Source organism: Borostomias antarcticus, assembly GCF_949987555.1.
Source record: "Borostomias antarcticus genome assembly, chromosome: 1".
Lineage (NCBI taxonomy): Eukaryota > Metazoa > Chordata > Actinopteri > Stomiiformes > Stomiidae > Borostomias > Borostomias antarcticus.
In genome coordinates this window covers 53459659-53482325 of record NC_140234.1, presented here as the reverse complement: position 1 = coordinate 53482325, position 22667 = coordinate 53459659, and positions in this window count along the sequence as shown.

Genomic DNA, 22667 nt, shown 5'->3' with positions numbered 1-22667 from the left:
GGGCTCAGGGTAGTCCCAAAACGGAATAGCTAGGTCCACAAGTGCGCCACTGCCGCCATTTTGCGCACTTTAACCGCACTTACCGAAAGTCCGCAATTTCGCGGACTTAGGAGCAGAAACATGGATGTATTAATAGAACTGGATACAGCCACTCCATTCAATGAGCGCTATCACAAATGAAGCCCTATTGAACCGCGCCATCTTGGCAAATTTGTAGTCATTTGACTATTTCCGGTGACTTTTGTACTTGCGCAGTTGTGCTTTTCTGGCCTACGCGCGTCCACGAACAAGTTCACGAAATGTAGACGCATGTTCCCGGCTCTCCCCGCTTTGATTTAGCAATGAAAACCGGCTTGCATATTAACCTGTTTTTGGCAAATATATCCATTGGAGACATTATTTTTTTATCCAGGCATCTTAGTTTCAACAGGTTAATTATAACTGAAGATGTTTTGTTTGCTAGTAGATGGTATTCATTCCGTTCGCGATAACGTTATTGCAGCCAGGCTAAATTCCTCCAGGGAGCCAGTGACAGGCGAGTTGAAAAGCTTCACCCCCCGCCAGCAGGAGCTTTGGCCGCTACTGCCGCATCTCGGATAACCCGCTGAGTTTGTGGCTACTATTTCACACTCGCCCTTAATCAATCCCAATACCGATCCATGGTAATAATGAATCAATCTTTCAGATCGGCAGTGCTGCATGCATTTTACAACATTGTTAGCTTTATTAACATAACCTACATTTATCTCTCTAACCTTAGGCTATCCATCTTACACCAGTCGGCCATTCGATATAGAAGCTAGAAGCAGTCAACGCCAACGTTGACTGAAAACACCCAAACTTAACCATGTAGGCTAATTATTGTGGATTGTTGAATGGCAGTGTATCGTTTCATCTTTATGTCTACATATCAACTCCTTTCCATTGTATGTGAATAAATTCCTGTTATTCTAAAAAAGATCCCGTTTCTGTCCATTTCTGGAAAAGGCTAATAATTCCTGTCAAATGATCACTCATTTATCATTATCACCGTATCCCACTACCATTTCAACTATGCACCGGAACCCAACCTATATCTGAACGATTGATTCATTATTACCATGGATCGGTATTGGGATTGATCAAGGGTGAATGTGAAATAGCAGCCACGAACTCAGCGGGTTATCCGAGATGCGGCAGCAGCGGCCAAAGCAACATAAACAATAATAATAGCTACTGTAAGTAGTTCCGCTTCCTGAATCCCCTCTGCAGATTGATCTACACAGTCACTTCAATACAAGTCAATGGATTTCATAAAATGATCAATAAAACCTTACAGGATTCATACTTTGCGGCGAATTTGATGTCAAAACACCAACGGACACAAATTACCCCCTCGGTGAGCTTCTTGTCTTTGAAATCGAGAGTTTAACATGTTTTTGAATGATTTTTCAAGGTGCCCATTCACATCCATTGTATCAATCAATCAATCAATCAATCAAAGCTTTATTTGTATAGCGCATTTCATAGCCACAGGCAACACAATGCGCTTTACAGAGAACAAGTGAGGTGGGTATATGACCCACCCCTACATATTCCAGAGGGAAGCAAGAAAACAGTAATCACCCGGGGGCCAGATAAGTGAGCTGTAAAAATTCTTCCCTGACCCCCTGACCTAAACGGTGGTAGAGCAATTATCAGACTTTCTCAAAAGTGGTAGTTTTGTCAACGTTTTGATCTGAACCTTTGTATATGATCATAAGTAACCTTAAACAGGGCTAAACATGCATTTTCCCTTTACTACTCCTTTAATTAGTGCATTACAAGTATAGAAAAAAACTAGAAAATTTCAAACAGAAAACAAGAAAAACGCAAAGTTGAGTGGGACCCCAAGCGACAGCAGCCGTCCACACTGGCGCCATCTTGGTAATGCAGTGTGCCAAGCGGCAATCCAGTCCAGTGTGTTGTGGTTTATACTGTAGTGGTGCCGAACTGCCCTGTCATTTGTTCTGGTTGTGTCAGCTTAAAGGGGTAGAGTATATTTTTAGGTGTTTGACATGACTTGCACATAGCCCTCCTTGGTTGTAGTGAAAACAAGCACCTTATGTTCAAGCAATGCCGAATGTAAGAATATTCGAATTGCAATACATTTCACAGGAGAGCATACTGTATACTGAGGATACTGAGATTACACCCTGTGCTTCCCATCTCGGATAAGCACATTTATCATTGTTTTTCCAACACATTTACATATACCCCATTGACTTACATTGTAGCCCAGTGAGAGTCTGCAAAAAACTAGCTAGCTCAATAATGGAATGATCAGTAAAATATGGTCTCTATCTTTAAGATTCATGGTAGTGAGACTACAAATAAGGCTAAATGTCAAAAATAGCACACCACTCCATTAAATATTGTATTCTTAATTGGTTTGTGCCTATGACAGTCTCCTCTCCGTGCATCAGCGGTCCATGCGTGTGTGTGTGTGTGTGTATGGGGGGGGGCAGTACTGTTCCTGTGGAGGTGTAATTTCTATGGATTATACTACTGCGATTATTCATGCTACGTTTTCGAACAGGGAAAACGATCCGCGATTACACGAAACTGCATGCAATCTGCTCAAATCTCTTATCTCACTAACACGGCCTAAAATGCATCACACCACCATTAAAGAGCATATCAAACAGGTGATTTGCGAGTTTGAGCTATAGCCTAACAATCAAGGGTATATTTTGAATGTTGTGAGTATACACTGCAGCTTTCCAGCCATCCAACAACGCCAACAATCACCAATAAATGTCCATTCCCGTTTGTGTTCCATGTCTGGTGCGCATTCCCTGCTTTTAAAGTAATCTATTTTTCGTGACGAATCCAAAAAGATTCATCACTTTTATTTCAATATGTGCTTCATATAATGTTCAATTCCTGCCGTTGTGATGCTGTCCACCTTATTATTATTTTATTTGGGCTGTCCACCTTATTATTATTTTATGTAGGCTATGTTGTAAGAGATGTAAGAAACAGTTCCCCTTGCTTCCCAACCATCTTTTCTAGTTTACTTCATGTTGTTGCATTTTTTTATTTTATTCTTTCATGGTTTTATAGCGCAATCAACTTTTACCAAGAGGACAAAATTAAGTCCATCCATTCTCCGCAGTTCGTCGTCCTACAGCGCAGCCCGCGAGCGCAGCGTTCCATAGGCCTAGATAAGGCCTGCCGTAGGCTATAACTCGGTTCACCACGGATCTGCCTGGTATAAAGTTACTCTTCTAATTTTTTTTCCCGGTAATTCAAACTCCATATCCATAGGGGAGGCACGCCTCACAGTTTGGGAATGCCTGCACTAGAACGCAGCTCCGGATTTCGAGCGTCAAAACGTAGCTCCGGTCGTATCCCAAGTCCTCTGGGTTCGAGGTTTGTAGTATTGGCTGGGGTAGCTGCTTCTGGTGCCTAGAAACCTCCTGTCAGGACATGCAAAAATTGACCCATGGGACAATATTTTGAGTTGGGAACATCAATATTTGTTTACTAGACTCCTTGAGGATTACAAAAAAATAAGTTTGAAAAATTCCTCACTATTTGATCGTTCTGCAGTGGCACAGCAGGTCTAAGGTGCTCAGACCATTCCTACCCGAAGGCGCTCAGACGTACCTTTGGCTGGAAGGCCCCCTGTGGGGAGCTGAAGGGGCTTGTGTGGGGAACAAATGCGGGGGCCATAGGGGGAGTATAGGGTTTGAAGACCTGTAATGTGAGCAAAGCAGAATATAATACATCTGTTTATAAAACTCATGTAAGGTTCTACAGGAGATGGTCATGGAGAAAGGAAGGATAAGGATATGTGTGTATGGAGACAGAGAGGGAGAAAGATAAAAGGTAAGAGAGAGAATGATGAGTGAGTTAATGTACGTACACTGTGTCTAAAGAATGGATCGACTTTAGCTGGAGATTTGTCAAACTGTAAAAGGGAAAAATGGAAAACGATTTGACTTCTCTACTGAATCGGTGTTTAAATGCAGTTGACATTGATCCCCTTACACAACAGTTATCTGCCCAAAAACTATTCTCACATTTCTGGCCATGATCCTCAGCATTGTTGGAGCAGCAGTAGGTACGTTGACAGAGGGTGTGAAGGTATGCTGGTGTGTGTGCTGATGTGTATGCTGGTGTTGGTGAACCTCTGTGCTCAGGTGAGGGGTAGACCCCTGAGAGGCCAGTTGGTGTGAGCTCAGCTTCTCCTGCAGTATGCTGTGCTCTAAGGAGACTGGGCCAGGAACAGACAGACACACACACAGACATAAGCATGCACATACAAAACATCAACACTAAGTACAATATTGGTTGTCAACAGTGATCAATAGTTCTGAATAGCTTCTAAGAAGATGGTGATGTACCTGAATGGGCTGGAATAACAGGAATGAAGGTGCTTCCTGGTGCCAGTGGGGCAGGTGGTGGGACCGCTGAAGATGAGAACATATTGGAGAGGAGCACTAGCAGGGTTGCAGTTCCTGGCATACAGTGGGGCCACTCACTAGGAAAAGAGAGTTGAATTCCAGATGACCCGCCACAGGTACGCCAAGTTGTTCACCCTCTAGGTGATTGTTATCCTAAAATCACAATGGAACATACCCTATGTCAGTATTGTCACATATTGTCATACCAACTGTCACACATCACATCAGTCACGCGCTCCTGCAGATTCCTGCTCTACAACATCAGGAGGATTCTCCCTTTGCTGGCGAAACGGCACAGGTGCTCATCCAGGCCCTTGTCATCTCCCGCCTGGAGTACTGCCACTCCCTCCTTGATGGGCCCTCGGCATCAGCCATTAAACCCCTGGAACTTGTCCAGAAAGCTGCTGCTCGCCTGGTGTTCAACCACCCCAAGTTCTCCCACACAACTTCCCTTCTCCGTTCCCTACACTGGCTCCCTGTAGTGGCTTGCATCTAGTTTAAAACTCTGGTACTAGCCTACAGGGTAATGAAAGGAAGAGTCCCCTCCTACATCCAGGCCATGGTCAAACCCTATACTACCTCCCGACCGCTATGCTCTGCTACCTCGGGGCGACTGGTTGCCCCATCACTCCGAGGCTCCTGCGGTCGATCGACACGGTCACTGCTCTTCTCTGTCCTGGCCCCACAGTGGTGGAATGAACTGCCCACTGACGTCAGGACAGCAGAGTCGCTGCCCATCTTCTGTTGCAGGCTCAAAACTCATCTCTTCAAGAAGTACTACCACAATCCTCTTAAGCACCTATTGTATTTTAGATTGCTATTCTTGCACTTTGCCTTCAGCACTAAATTTTGCTCTTAGTCACTTGTTTTAGAAAGGAGATGCACTTGTGAATTCTGTCAAGTAGTAGTACATTGGCTTTTCCTACATTAAATGCAATTATTGTAAAATGCAAAAATTGTAAATAAAAGTGTCAGCTAAATGACTAATGTAATAATGTTGTATTTGAATCTGAATCAGTCATCATGATCTATGCTTTTCGAACAGATAGCTCACCAGTCCCTCACAATGTCAGTACACAATTACAGACAGTGCAATTCCAACAGAGAGTACAGTGAGGGAATTTGACACAAGCTTGGTCTATATCTCTGAGAGTAGTGCGGCATGATTGGATACAAGCAATGTAATTTTAACCATCTGAGAGCTTCTGTCCAATGGTGAGATACAAAGTAGTGTGCACACTGCCTCTCACAACACTTGAAAAGCCCCAGTCACTTAGCTAATCCCATCAGCTGCATGCCAACTGACCTGACATTGGTACCAGGTCACGGAAGAGTAGGAAAGTCGACTGTGTTCAGAAGATATTGTATATACTGTACATGTGTAAGATTCATTCAGAAACATTCCCCACCACCGTGGGAGCAATCGGTGATTTGGCTATCCAGTTGCCTTGCACATTTCACTTAAAAACAACTATACACTGGTATAGATTACATCATCTAGAATAATCCAATAGAGGACTTTGCAAATCCATGTACAGTAATTCATTTTGGAACCAGACGTCCCAAGGACACATTATTAGTGTAATGCTGTTAGTGAATGCTGATACACTGAACAGTAGGCTCAACAGGTTCAGCAGAGCCAGTATGCTCACCTTACCTGTACTATGAGCTAGATTCAACACGTGTTTTCTTAGATACACAAGTTTAGCTACTGTAGCCTACATTACAGGTAGCCCAGTGTACAGTGAGTGGAGTGTCTGCCTTAGAGCCCAGTAAAGGCATATGAAGTTCATAGCCCATAGAGAATTACCAGTACCTTACCTGCAATAAACTCCCTATTACATGCACTCAAACAGAAGGATAAAATCCCTTGTATTATGGCCCTTCCTTGTGCAGTTTTTCAATGAAGGAAGATGCTTCCCTGTATAAAAGGAGTACTGAGAAAGGATAACTTATTCCTCTGTGCAATGCCTTAACTCCTTGGTGAGAGATGGCATTTGCTGCATTACATTTGCCTGATGGTTTCTCTAAGGCCTAAAGCCTTGGATCTACAGAGCATCTTTTTGGGGAGCAGAAAAGGCTAGAGTTGGAGTGCTTCTAAAACGTGCTTCTACGTAAAAAATATTTTTAACACAAGACCTCCAAGACAAAAATGCACTCAGTGCTCCGCTTTTCTTGAGGCAGGTTCATATGCTCTTGACATTTGGAGATTTGGTAAACAGAGTAAGGTAAAGATGGAGCTGGGATGGGAAACCCCTCAGAGTGTGTAACACTAGTGTAGGAGTGAGCTGTTTAGTTTATAGCTCAAGGATAAGATACTTTATGTGGGTGCTTTGCTCGGGTCAAACCTGGGTTTGGTGATGCCAGTGGAGTCAGAATTGTTCTCCCGTTCAGTCAGTGGTGTCTGTTGCGGTTTGTCAATCACAGGTGTCAGTGCTGCTCTGACCCTCCTACCCCATCTAACCCGTGGGATCCAGTAGCTTGATCCATCCATTCTCATAAAGACAAGATTAGCTGGCTCTCTCAATTTTATCCTTGTCAGCGCAAAGAAAGCTTTTAATCTCATAAAGGAGTTGTTTGTTAGGACACACTCTTTCTCTACACACAAAAAATGGACATAAAAAATATGTGAGAAAACTGTTTGAGTGCATTCAGGTTGTCACATTCATACCCATACAGGGCTCAGAGTCCTAAACTCAAAGCTGAGATGTCTAGTTTTCACTTAATGCTTTATTGTCTTTATCTCAGATTATGGTTGATAAATGAGACTAGTTGGCAGCCCCAATTGAATGGATGTATTATAGCTGTATAATTATATAATATATAATAGTTATACTATATTTGTACTGTAATGTTTCATATGTATAGTATGTTCAAGTATTGTTTGTCATACTCTGAGTGGGTGTCTAGTTCTTAACGTTACATGTCAGAGGACCACAATGGAAACAAGTCCTAGACTTTTTTGTGTTTTTAATCCTCAATTGTTGTTGTGTCCACCATTTGTATGTATGACATTTTATGACAATTAAATAAATCAAATCAAAATCAAAATAGTTGAGTGAGATGGTGACACATTCCCACACGATTTACATTATCTTATGATGTAACACAACGTTTCATTCGATAAATCTACAAATAACATTCAGACTGAGGTCGATACAGTTTTTTCCAATGTATTAATGAATGCATTGGAAACATACTCAGTCACAAACAAATATGACCATTTACAAGTTGCAAAAACATGTCTGATTTGTCAGTATATTGCAATATAATTATATATATAAATATATACACATTCTACCAAGTTATAGAAAAAGTGACTTACTGCTCTGAAGAACCTCTTGTTACTCTCCCCATGAGGAATGTCCAGACTTTCCGGCATTACTCTCTGAGCTCCAGGACAACATGCTTCCTCTATCTCCTCCTCGTCTGTCTGTGGGGTCGGTGAAGTGAGGTAACTTGGAACCAAAGACATTGCTACCTTTAATCCCTCTCTCTCTCTCTCTCTCTCTCTCTCTCTCTCTCTCTCTCTCTCTCTCTCTCTCTCTCTCTCTCTCTCTCTCTCTGCAACATATACTTAAAGTTGGGGTGGACCATCTCCTGGACTCCCTGAACCCCCTCCAAAGCACAACTAACATGGGTTTGTTTGTCTCACCGTACAATCACTGCAAAGGTCAGTTGCTATTCTCACAACATCACATTTATCACTGACAAGAGGCAACCTAATTCAATTGTCTGTAGCCTACATTAATAACTAAAACTATTTTTCCTTAGCCTGACTTCTCAGATGTTTATTGATGTCATGGTAAACTTTATCCCATTGCATTAATTCAGCTTTAGGTTTCCAGAGGATGCCCTCATGTGCACATCTATCTTCAAGACGCTATGTTGGTATTGGAATGGGACTCATACTAATATTTCCCACCCTCCGGGCAGTAATGAGACCACCTACCCTATGCCCATTACTGTCCACTGCCTCCGTAGACAGTTACTTACCAACAAAGAAAAATCGCTAATTATAATGGTAATCCCATTAGGCTCTTAGGATGGGTTTGGTTTAGTGCACTACTGTAGATAAACAATAGGAAACTGAGGTGTTTGAGTAATGACTGATTACTCTTGATTGAAAAGTATAGAATTCAAATACCAAAAGCCCTCGATAAATTGTATTCTCTTCTGTGGTCTCCATGACGACAACCTGAAAACTGAAAATCCTGCTATTGTATTTTTATCAACAAAACACTTATGTTAAAGGCAAACCAAGCTAATTCAATTGAGGGGTTAAATTGCCTTAAGTGACCCTTACCCCTCTCAAAGCCTGACGCAAGTGGTTGTAATCTGCTGCAGGGGCTTCCTGACTACACAGTCTCATCCATTGGTCAGACAAAATCAAGGGAATTTGGGGCTATTTTCTGAGGAAGAAATTGATTTAAATGCATTATCAAACTTAAAGCTGCTATGATGAATTAACTGATGTGAGGTGGTCTATTGAGGACCAATGCCGGATACTTGACTTATGAAGTTCATTAGCAAGCATGCAGACCTAACCAGGTCATGCACACTGTAACATTTCTTGGTCTGGTACCATGATAGTGGTGCAGGAAGTAGGGGGAGAGAACCAGCTTACCTGCATTTACACATCAACTAGGCCTATATGAGCCTGGTCTCACGGCTACTTCTCAAACATTTAATGAAATAGTGTCCACACTCCAAAGCATCACTAGTATTAATAAAAAAGATTGAAGCTCATAAAATAAATTTGCGTTGCACATAGGCCTAAATCTTCAGGGTCGGGTGGCAGCCTGAAACAAACAATTATGAAGGACTTAAAACCAACTGATAGGACTACAAAATGGAACATTTGGACTGAATTAGATTATTGAAAAGAGAACATTATTATTTGAAGTGTCTACTCTTGTTTGGGTTATGTTTTTAAGTGTTTTTGTTTTGGAACTTGTAAACATTGTATAGCCTACAGTTCAAGTTTATCCTAGCCTAAGGTTAGGCCTATCTGCTTGACTGTTTTTTTTTAATGACTCCTATTATTCTTATTTCAAAACTAACATTAACTATAGGCTAGTATCCACAAAGACACCCTTGATTGATATAGCTAGAACTCGCAAATCAACTGTTTGATAGTTATAATGTGAACACAGCGTTAGATATCGCTTGATAACGCAAAACTAGCCATTGTTTTGATGTTGTTCTACTGGTGTTGAACTCCGGACTCCCCTATGCTACGTCACTTCTGGTTTGGCCATTTTTTTAGATGCGGAAGCAACAAAAAAAGCCCTAGAAGTCACTGTAGTCTATATTTTATATAATTTTTATGAAAATCTAATTCCTACATAATTGTCCTACACATTGACTCACTGGGGTCTCCAACCTGCAATATGCTCTTTAAAGCATCCCCAGCACTGAAAAGCAGTGACATAATTGTAATAATAATAACAAAACGTCAATATTTCTCTACAGTGCAGATAATTACTCTCCCATGTCATTGAAATGTCCAACATGGTAATGACCTCATTAATACAACCCAACGCCAACCTAATTTTTAGAGGTGACGCCAACGTTGGCCCAACGTGGGAATTTAGCTGGCAACCGTGCCAACCTTTGCCAATGGTGGGCCAACGTATGCTTGCTATCTGGGTTGAGTGTGTTAGCGGCGATAGGCTATATCTCGAGAGCGCACCGTTTGACGAAGCTTTGATATCAGCCGTTGTATATGATCGTAAATAACCTTATACATAACATGGCTTATAATGCTAAATTCCGAACCTGTGCTTTAAGGTCCCATGGAACGTCTCTTCCTGCTTCACTTAGGCACCGATGACGGGAGGCGTGCTTCTGTCGCTGCCAGGGAGCAGCGCGGCAGGTTTGACAGTCTTGGAAGGAACTCATGTCAGTATACCCTTCTCCCCTCTACTTCGGTGGAGAGGAAGAGTTGTGTGGTTTATTCAGGTTATGCATCATTTAGCTAGGTTACTACCACCACTAGCTATGCTAGTTAGCTAGGTTAGCCAGCAGCTATGGAGCTTATGACAGCTGAACGATTAGTTCATATTTCGTTTGTTATTCTTTGATTATTATTAAAAGGTCAGGGGTTCAAGACCCCAGTGGGGAAGGTTTTGGGAAACAATACCCACACCGTCTGCTAGCGAGTGGGTGTATTCCTATGTTTACTTTCGGCCTTTCCATCCCTCTCCCTCCTTTCACTCTCCTTTCCCCTTTTTGGAAGTATGGGAGAGATTCTAAAGGAACAAAAATACTATGACATCCCATTCTTCCAACTTCCTTGGTAGTGTAGTGGATAAAGTGTCTGCCTCCCATGTGGAAAGTCAGGGGTTCAAGACCCTGGTGGGGAAGATTTTGGGAAACAATACCCATGACCCGCTGTAGGTCTGCTAGCTTTGTGTTATCTGGGTTTATCCCTTATATTTGTCCAGAAACAGAAGTTGAACCAATTGCAGCAAAATAGCCAACGTTACAGGAATCATCGGTGTAACTGCTTTAGCCACTGCCCGCTACCATGAATGTTATGGAAGCTGCTGCTACTTGTTGTGAGCTCATGAGCTAACTGGCTATCCCGCTCTTATTGTGCTGGATTAGCACTAGAAGCATTGGAACTGATGTGTCAAGACGACAAGACCTTCTTAATTTAACTTATCTTAATTTATCAGACATTATTTCATGTAATTTCAATTCACAGCTATTTCAGTGGCATGACTAGCTTCCGTTCTACCAGTCCTGAACAGAAAGACAGCCCGCACATAAGCCAGGCTGGATCTGGCCTGGTTTTATTACTAAATAACTATGGGTAATACAAATAAAAGGGGGACAAATGAAATAAGAAGTAATCTAATGATTAGATTAAACTATATTTTCTGAATTTGGCGGAGCTTCACGAAAGCATCGATGGTTAACATAATCCCTAATCCCGATAGCATGCGTGAGAAGTATGAATCTGTCTAAATCCTAGTCTCACAGTTTTGAGGAGGATCTTCAGATCGTTTGATGCTCAATCTTTTCTGGACGATTTAGGAAGCAATGTGCATCTCATTGCCCTGTCTGAAACTGATGTCCAGGTAGCTTTGAACTCATTTACAGACTTTTTTAATGCTAAAGTGAATAACCATGCACCGTTCAGGACTCAGGAGGGTTCGCATTAAGGACAGAGTCACACCTTGGTTTAGACGTGTACTTTTGCAACCGAAGTTTTTCTGTCTCCGGTTTCACAAAAATCTTCGTCCCCACGAGTGGCGTGATCTTCCACACGAAACCGCAAAATCCGCTACCAAGTGATGTAATATACATGCCAAAGCAGTAGATGGCGATGTAACTTCAAACGGAAAGGCCATTTTAACCAATCAGAAGCCAGAGTCAATACTGGAACCGGAGCGCAGAAAGGTGGAAAATACGAAAACACAAACAACAATGGCGACTTAAGATCCACAAACCAAACCATTGTTATATGCACACTGAAGAAGGCCGGACGGCCGAAAACGTTTTGTGCCAATAAAAATACACAAGACATTCCTTTGAGTGCGGTCCCCGTCTATCTTTATTCTGATTCGCAGGGCAGAATCTTTTGTTTGGACAGAAGATACGACGTAAAGAAGACGGTAGCTATCGGTGGCAAAGGCAGTTAGTTAACGTTACGATGATTCCTGTAGTTATTTTGCTGCTAATGTGAGTTTGAGTTTGCCTCCGTTTATGCCTGAGAAACAGAAAGTCGAACCAACGCAGCATCAAAATAGCTACAGGAATCATCATTGTAATGTTAGCTAACTGCTTAAACCACCGACAACTACCGTTAATGTTATGGAAGCTGCTGTTGTGAGCCAACTAGCTATCACGGTCTTATTGTGCAACTTTACAGCTTGCTATTAGCAGACAGCACCATACAAAACCACACTTGCACATCATTAGAATTTAAGCAATTTATTTGGGATTCAACATTCAAAACTGAATACATTTCAACCTGCTGCCAGTGCCATCAGTGCTCGGTTTGTTTACATTACGCGCGCTGCTTGCCTACATTAATATCCAACGGAATGACGTTCCATGTAGTGTCCGAAAACCGTTTAATCATTCCCTATGTAGTTCACTATATGGGGAACACTACATAGGGAATAGGGAGTGAATGAACGATTTCGAACCGTTTCGAACACAGCTACTGTTTACTTCCGTGTTTACCTGTGTTTACCGTCGCTCTGACGTCAAACAATGGAGACGAGCAATAAAAGACTGCGGTTATCGTATCCACACGCAACCGCTGAAACCGGAATTGTCCAAAAACTTCACCCTGGACTCTGGTTTCAAACAAACACGGTTTCAGGGGCCCAAAATCGCGGTTGCATGTGGACGAACAGTGCAACCGCGAAGACAAATACACGGTTGCAAAAGTACACGGGCTCGTGTGGATTAGCCCTAAACTGCTCAAGGACAGGAACTCAGCCCTCTTGTCCCAGGCACTCAGGAGACCCTCAGCACTGGCTAACATTCAGACAGATTATGAAAGTACATCAGTGCTGTGAGAAAAGCTACCTTGATTTAGTTACAAATGCATATTCAAATCCGTCAGCATTTTGGAGGGCAGTAAACAGGGGCAGGCTGGGGAAATAATTCAGGTCGGGCAACGTAGCCCCAGTCAGCCCACTGATCTTGCGACCAGCCGGCAAGTTCAGTGGAATTATAGACAATGGCATTTACGGCCATTTACAGCAGGCCGGGCCAGTTAGCGCCGGGAATATCCCCTCTGAATATCTCACTCACAGCAACCAGGCTGGCCCACAGCGTCCCGATGGCCAGTTCGCCATTGGCAGTAAATGTAAATAATTTTAGTCGATAACCGTGAGATCTCTGAGGCAGGACATCTCTTTGATAGGATCAGCAAGGTCGCACCCTGAAGCTGCATTTGATAGTCAGGGCACAGCATCACCCCGCTCATACTTCTCCTTTCTCCCATTTACCCCTGAAGAGGTTTATGATGCTCTAGAATCAATAGATCCTAAGTGCTCCACAGGTGAAGATAATCTGGAGGCCTCAAGTTAGCTGCTCCGGTTATCTTTGAACAACTGACTAACATCTTCAACATCTCTGTACAAAAGGCCAGTAAATCATCCATATTTTCCCATAGGACTTGGACTTTTAGTAAGGCAGCTGATTGGCCACCTAGTGGTAGGCCCCTAATATTGCTAGGACACCGATTCTCACAGAATTCATTTGAGACGTCATTCCTTGTTGCACTACGTTTGTCCATTAAAGTTAGTTGTGCGTGCAGCAAAAAGTAAGTAAATGTAATGCCCTAAATAGTTTGTTTAGTGTTGGTAATTCGAACTTGCAATCTCCTAACAGTATTATTAGTTGATAGCTGATGTAGCTATAGATGTAGCTAATTAGCAGTGTGGATTCACGGACGTTTGAGATCATCTGTAGTTTGAAGTATTTCCGGCAAACAAGCTATGAGGGTGGGACATATGTTTAGAGGAATTTGATTGGAACATTGACAAGTGGACGGGTTTTAAGAACTTTAGGCAGATTCGATAGAATGATAGTGTTGATTGACGGGTGAATGTCGTGAGATTATTGGCCTAAAATCTAAGGTACCTGTTGTCGTCATTGCACGTGACCTACCGTTTTCCAGGAAGTAAGAAATTATATACTTTGATATAAGATTACAACAAAAGTAGAATTTCGTTTTTTTTTGGGGCATGCATCGTTGAATAGGTGAACACTATGACCAATTATGTGAACCAAAATGGGACAGAATGCTTTTTTCATTTCAGTGCGACTTTAAATATTCCTGTTCGGACATCCGTCTCCCTGCTTTCTAACTGGACCACCTGTAGAGGTTGCTGCCGGGCAGTAACTGGCATTAGGCTATAATTCTGCATAATTCTTAACACTCTCCGTCGCCTCTGGTAAGCTCCCTTTTGAGTGTAATCTGCTAGGGTGACTCCGCTACATAAGGGAGGTGATAAATTGGACAATTATAGACCTATCTCCATATTACCCTGCCTGGCAAAAGTATTTGAGACCTTAGTAAATAATCAACTTAAACCCTTTCTCTCTATCAATTCAGTGCTCAGTCCTCATCAGTCTGGCTTTAGAGCCCAGCATAGTACAACCTCGGCGATTACCTTGGTTGTGAATGATATTACTTCGGCCTTAGATAAGAAAAAACACTGTGCAGCCCTATTTATAGACCTTTCAAAAGCGTTTGACACAGTTGATCATTCACTACTACTGAATAGACTAGCTAGCATCGGTCTAGATGAAGGTGCCCTCAGCTGGTTCCAGGATTATCTATCAACTAGGCGCCAATGTGTGAGAGTTGGTCATGCCCAGACTGAACCTGTCCTTAACCAAAGGAGTCCCTCAGGGTTCAGTGCTGGGTCCTGTCCTTTTTACAATCTACATAAACAATATTGTATCTGCATTGAATGTGCATGTCAAGCACATCTTTATGCTGACGATACAATTATCTATTGATCTGCAGATTCTGTGCAGTCAGCCACTGAAAAGCTGCAGCTTTCCTTTATTGCACTGCAAGAGGTCTTTTTTAATCTTAAACTCGTTCTGAACGCTAGCAAAACAAAGTTATTTTCAAGGGCTAAAAATATTGATTATGATAAATTACAGATATCATCAAAAAATGCCATTCAAATAGAGAGAGTATAAATATCTAGGCATGTGGATTGATGAAAAATTATCTTTTAAATACCATGTTGAGAATATTGCCTCTAAGCTGCGCCAGAAGGTTGGCTTTCTGTATAGAAATCTGTTCTGTAGAAAAAGCGTTATTAATTCAATATTTTTTATCTGTTCTTCATTATGATGACATAATGTATCTGCACGCTGCAGCCTCTACATTGAAACCTCTGGACTCTGTGTACCACTCTGCACTTAGATTCTTACAGAAGACAAGTATGATACACATCATTGTATTCTGTATCAAGTTGGTCATCCATAGCAGCTCGGCGTGACCATCACTGGTATCTGTATATCTTTAAGGCAGTTATCGGTAGACTACCCCCTTATATTGCCGCCCTACTGGACTGGAACGTTCCTTCCTATCGGACTAGTTCCAGTAACTGGCTTGTTTTTAAGGTCCCTCGAGCTAATACAGAGCTTGGCAGGACAGCGTTCTCGTATGCTGCTCCAAAGTCTTGGAATGACATTCAGACTCGGTTGAAGATGGAGGTTCTCACAGAGTTTAAAAACATGATATCTGTCTTTGGTGATTCGAGTTGTAATTGTTTTATTTGATGTGTGATGTTGTAAATTAGGTGCATGCACGTCAGTGTCTTTTCGAGTTTAAATAAAGGTTTGAATTAATGAATGAATAATTGGCTTATTCCTGTTCCAGCAGATTCAGTTAGAACGGCTGGATCCATACTGATCCATGGATCCGCCAAGTAAAATTGAATGTGAGCTTGCGAGATTAGGCTGACAATCTAGGCCGTTCTGCGAGACTGCAGATGGATACTGTTGGGGCCTCTGGTACGGTTGCAAACAAAGGTTACGAATCGTAACCCCAGTGCTACGAGTGGAGAGGAGCCCCATAGGGGGGCGCTAGCGCTTCTATTGGTAACCCATGTTGACATGCCAACAACCAATCTGAAGATAAAAATGTACTGCTTATCGCCTTAACCAATCACGAACCCCCCACCTTACTATAAAGGTGGCTACACCCCAGCAATATGCTCTCCCAAACAAATGTCAGACGAGCTAGAAAGCCAGAGGCAGGGCCCGGAAAAAACCCTATGGGGCTCTGCTCCACTCGTAGAACTGAGGTTACGATTCGTAACCTTCGTTCAACATCGTGGAGCAACGCCCCATAGGGGGGCGCTAGCGCTCCTATTGGCGACAGGTGGAGCTCCAGCGATGCCCACAATGTACGCGGGCCCAGCCAACATAAAAACATCAACCCACTGGAGGCTAGGGAATACACAAGCACCACACAGTAGTAAAGTGCAACTCCCTCCACCCGAACCCCAACGGAGGGACGGTCAGGCAATAAGACGGGCGCAAACGGAACGCAAGGGTCCCCTGGTGTCCACCAGGTGCTAAAAACCAAAGGCCGTGCACCCCGCACAGGGGGGCGGAACAATGGTCAAGCTGCATAAAACATGGATATAAAATTGGCCGGGAAGTTTCCATTAGCACAGTCCCGACCAACACAGCAGCGACAGTCTGCCAGGGAGCCAGATGGCACATCCAGTAGATAGTAGTGGATAAAAGGTGACGGCGATGCCCAGGATGCCGCAGCACAGATATCCTCCACACACACACCCTGAAAGAGCGCCACCGAAGCGGCAACTCTAGTGGAGTGCGTGCGCACCCGGCCAGGCAAAGGGCGGCCAGCCGCAGTATACGCAGCAGAGATGCCCTCACAAAGCCAGCGAGAGAGGCGCTGCTTGGAAAGGGGGGAGCCCAGCTTGCCCGCACGGTAGCAGACGAGCAGCTGAGGTGTGGTCCTGAACGAGGCCGTGCGTCCAATGTAAGCAGAGAGCGCATGGACCGGGCCGGACCGTTGACAGCGCACACAGATCACTCACTCGCTTACCCGAGGATAATGCGAAGAGCAAGGCCGTTTTCATTGACAGCCATCTGAGATCAACATGCTCCAAAGGCTCGAACGGCGCCCTGCACAGCGCATCCAAAACAAGTGACAGATCCCACTGGGGTCCCAAGGCTCTGACAGGTGGTCTAGGCCGGACCAGAGGGTGAGCAAAGACCGTAGTCCTAGCAAACCCCTCATGGCCTGCTGAAATGTCAGCAGCATACACCCTAATGGTGGAGGCAGCAAGCCCCAGGTCCACCAGATCTTGCAGGTAGGAGAGCACTGACTCAACTGAGCAGGTCTCCGGGTCTACATCTTCCTCATCACACCAGCGCACGAAAGACTCCCACTTTCCAGCGTACAGCTTAGAAGTAGAGCCAGCACGCATGCTCTGAATAGTGCTGATTACAGCTGCAGAGAGACCCCTCCGAGCTAACCTGCGCCGTTCAGTAACCTGGCCACCAGGCGCTGACCCAGAACCGGGGGGGCCTGTCCCACCCCGCCCGCCTGGGACAGGGCATCCCGCCTGTACGGAATGAGCCAAGGGCAAACCTGGACCAGAGCCATCAGTTCCACGAACCATCGCGCGCTGGGACGGTCTGGCGCAACTAGGATCACTGTCCGACATTCGGACCGTATCCTGGCCAACAGCATAGGAATGATCGCCACCGGGGGGAAGGCATGAAGCAGGCCCTCCGGCCAAGGAGTGTGCGCAAATACGTCCACTCCCAGCGGAGGGCTGTCCGTCCGACTCAGATAGAACCAAAGAGGACAGTGAGCATTCTCCGGGCAAAACACTCTTCTTGTGGTGAACAGGATGTGACACAATCTGAGGATGCAGCCTCCACTCGTCGTGGCGCGGCCCGCCCCTCCACATGAGGTCGGTGCCAACATTCAAGTGGCCCGGAATGTGCTGAGCCTGGAGGGAGCTCAGATTGGCGCTCGCCCACAGCCACAACCTCACCGCCGTGCGACGAAGAACCACTGAGCGGACACCACCCTGATGGTTGATGTAAGCGACCGTGGCACGGTTGTCTGAGCGCACCAGCACAGGGAAGCCCCTCAGCGCGGGTGCAAAGTGCTGAAGAACCAGCAACACAGTCTCCAACGGCCCCCCACGGCCTGGGACAGGCACGTCCCTCCCCAGCCGGAGAAAACCGGTATGCGGAACGACACCCTGCCTAGAGGGACACCACACGCGATGATGCATGGGTTCCTCCAGAAAGCCAGATCCGCAGCCAGCGACCCGGGCAATGTCACCATCATGAATTTGTCCCTGACGCCATTCAGACAAAGATGCGCGAACCAACGTTGTAAGCCATGCATGTGCAGGAGGCCCAGCGGAACCACTGCATGGGCTGATGACATTAAGCCCAGAAAACGCATCACTGTCAGAGCCATGGCCAACCTCCATGGCCGGCAGAGAGTGAGTGCCTGGGCCAGAGCATCGCGCCTCGGCGCTGCGCACATTGAGACCGAGTCCAGGTTGAGGCCCAGATAAGTGACAGACTGAGATGGGCGCAGCACGCTCTTTTCCCAGTTGATGGCGAATCCCAAACCTGTGAGATGAGTCACAAGCTGGGAGGTGTGCGCCATGGCCTGCGCGGGTGACGAGGCGAGGATCAGAAGGTTGTCCAGGTAGGCAAGCACTCTGATGCCCTTGCGCCTCAGAGGTAGAATCGTACACGATACACGAATACCGGTGCTCACCGTTGAAGTAGCCGAGAACGCCTTCCCAGTACTACACACCAAGCGAGACATTGGATTAACTCTCTGGCGAGCATTTCTCTTGGAAACAGAAAGTTTAGCTGCCGATAGCTGACCCATAGAGGGGGAAGGCTGCCCGACAACTTTCCTTGATATCCCCGCCGGGGTAGGAAGAGTAACCAGGCTAGTGCTAGCTGAGTGGATGAACTGACCTAAAGTGTTTTAAAGACATGACAACGGGGCAGAATCGCGCTACCCTCCACAAACTTATTTCTCTCGGCAGAGAGCGGAGGGGCAGGCGCAATCAACTCAGAACCAGAACCCAAAGACACATTAACCATAGCATCAGACTGTCGAGCATGGAAAGGACACAAGTGACCACCGGTGTACAAAGGAATATGCTCTTTATTGCGGAAACCCCTAATACAGGGACCACAACCATCCTCTAACGTGAGGGGAGGGCCATAGGGAATAATGGCAGCCTGATCAGACGTTAATTGTCACGCAGTAGTGCCGGGCTTCTTTCTCTTCCACTGCACAGCAGAACTCTGGCGAGCGGTGGACGGAGCGTGGGAAGCCTGAGCAGATCGCTGGTTTGCGGGAGGGGGACCGGGGGCGGCCGTCGGAGCGGCGGACCTCGTCTTCCTCTTCCTCCTTTTCACAGGGACACGGGCGACGGTAGACGGGGTCCTCCTGACCCCGAGATGCCTGGCCACCAGCTTGGACTGCTCCTCTACTTTGCAGAGGCGGCGTTCCATGGTTTCCCCGGCGGCAGAACCGAACAGCCCAGACCGGTAAATGGGAGCGTTCAGCAGAGCCGTGCGAGCTGAGTCGTTAACAGAGGAGACGCCCAGCCACAGCAGGCGATGGTGCACCACAGCGTTAGCCATGACGCGGCCAGTGCAGATCGCGGCAGCCTGGCAGAGCTGCTGAAGTGGTTTCAGCTACAGTGAACTCTGATAACCTTTTGCCTAGGCCTTAGACACAGTGTATATTTAAATAGCTACACAGCCTTGAAGCCTAATAGGGAATGCTCTTGGACGCATTTCTCTGCTGACCAGTTCTTCTGAAAGAGTAAACAGCAGCTGCTGGGATTGCCCAACTCAACATTAGATACGGTAGAATATTCAGATTTCCCCAGCAACGATCTAATCTTGACCTGGCTGATCGACAAATGACTAGATCACCATAACCTAAGATGTCACATGACGCCCCCCTGGTAGAGCGTATTTAAGAGCCACCAGACTGTAGCCTCGCGGCGCTGCTTAGTAGGGGTTGCTTTAGCCTCTGCTTAGCTCCCAGCCTAGCATTGTAGCCTGTTAGCTTAGTCACTCAACCTATTGCATTCATCATCAACTCTGTGCTACTCATCTCCCCTTCGACAACACTCTGTACGGTATTGTAAGAATGTCATAACAGTGTCATAATTGAATGGCTCTGATGGGAGGGGGATACCGATGGAGACCGCCGTGCACTCAAATATATCGGGGAACACCCTCCGGAATATGAGCGGCTTGGCCCCACCGGCATCCCGGGGCTCATCGTCTGGGCCGGCGGGGGGCTCGGAACCAGACTCAGACAAGCCCGTACGTGGGGAGACGCCCTGAGTGGCGGGCAGCTCCCCACTGTCTCCAAGTCGCTACCATCCCTAGAGTCGTCATCGGAAGACTCGGACTCGTCGGAGGGGAGAGGACAGGGGACGGTGCTCCATGCGCGCCAGAAGTCATTGGGATTGGCATTGGGAGCACAGCGGGTTGCGAGAAACTCCTTCTTCAGCGTGGCTCTTCCCCAGGCACGCCACACACCAATCGTGGCGGTCGTCCGGGTCCAGGGAACCACAGCCGCAGTCTTCGACCCGCGGAGTATCTTCCAGGAGAGGAGGGGCGGGGACATCCATCGGGGATCCAGCAGTGCCGGAGTCCCTCGGAGGTAGGTCACCGCCGCCGTTCTTCTCGCTCTATCTCTCATTCTCTTCATCTTCAAAAAGGTCTTCAGGTGCTTGATAGCTCGTCTGAAAACGGGAGAGGAGATTGCTGGAGTGTAGCCACCTTTATAGTAAGGTGGGGGGTTCGCGATTGGTCAAGGCAATAAGGAGTACATTTTTATCTTCAGATTGGTTGTTGGCATGCCAACATGGGTTACCAATAGGAGCGCTAGCGCCCCCCTATGGGGCGTGGCTCCATGATGTAGAACTTAAAATTGGACAGTGGCTGTTTTGGGGTGGGGCTTTGGAAGGGTCAATTGAACTGAAGTAGTCTAGACAAAATTCAGCTTGACCTAATTGTGTAGTGGTTCACGTAGGCCTAGAGGAAAAGATGGTGAGAGAGATGAATTTGCACTGTTTGTATGTCATTCTGATTGGTTTTGCTTAGTCTGGGGCCTGTCTCGTTTGCAGTTGTTTCGCCTAGAGCGGAAGCACGATGACGCATTGCATAATCTTCCGGTCTGGACCGGAAGAAGAACAGTTGTTGTAATGTTTTTACTGTAGGCTGCACATGGTGAAGTTTTGAGTAGATAACATTCACGATGGCATCACCAGGCATAACACCGACGAAAATTGTAAAAGAAGAGACGAGGAGAACTACAGGTTAAGGAAAAATAAAGCAAGCGGAAGTAGGAGGCGGGCTCTACAGGCTCGAGCCGGAAGAAGGGGCGGGCTTAAGGCAGTGAAGTAAATACTGTGTTCCGAATTGCATACTTCTACTTCTTACTACCAGTACCTACTACAGCTGCCCTTAGAAAGTACGTACTTTGCAAGCAGTAGGCATCCAATTGGGACATACTACCTTGTCATAACATTGCGCCTTGAAATTTGCCCACATCCGTCGCTGTCCATAACGCGACATTCGTCTACAGCTGTCATGACTCGCACATGTGACGCACATTTCCGCTGCGCACAGGATTGTGGGTCAGAATAGCCAGAAAAGCCTGCTGGTTTGCATACTGCAAAATACGACCGGATGTAGTAGGACATCCTGGTATTTTGAGAAGGGTATCTCTGCAGGCCTGGAGACTTCGAGGGGGCGGGTCAACTGTCAATCATTTTTTACTTTGGCCAATCACAGGCTGACAATCGTCTTGTCAATCAAAAACTCATTTCGCCTGAAACGGTTGTCAATCACTTTCTATTTGGCGAATCGCCTTTCTCTAAGGGCGTGGTAGGAATGACGCTATAACTAGTTCGCTAGCTATTTACATTTGCTAGTTACGTAGCTAGCTAAGCTAATTAATAACGTAGCTAGCTATCTACATTGACTTCGTTTGCTATAGTTAGCTTGCTAGTTACGTAGGCCTAATGCAATTTGTTATGGAGTTAGATTTACTGGATTACATGACTGTGTGTGAGAGAGATTATATTTTTTAATGCAAATCATGTATCTTGAAAGACTTAATAAATCATGATGATAAAAGCCTTACCAAGACTCCCCTTGGTATTCTCTTAGTAGGCTTATGATCAATGCAATGGAGGCTTGTGGGTAGAGGCTAGCAATGGCCTACACTAGCCCAGTAGTCCAGGCATTTTATGAGACAAAATGGGTCAATATGGAAAAAATTGCAACAGAAATTATTTCAACTGTTTTAGTGTCATAAATATGTTCTTTATAACATATCAAAAGTCCCCCAAAATCCCAGTGGTGGAAAGTAATGAAAAATGCAGATAAAGTATACCAATTTCCAATTTTTGCCTATGTAAAAGAAAAAGGTTTATGCATGTTTTCTTGTCTGATGTCCACACACCACTGTCCCCAATCAACCAGAAACTATATAGGATGCATCACAGTGCATATACAGAAATATATTTTTAATTCTATTGGCATTTGGTGAAGAGAAAAGGGGTGAATTTCACACATATTGCAACAGAAAATCTGACATGTGTATTAATCAAATAGCTCAAGAGTCTAGAACCCTGGAGAGGACAGTCTACAACCCTGGAGAACAGTCTACAGCCCTGTAGAGAA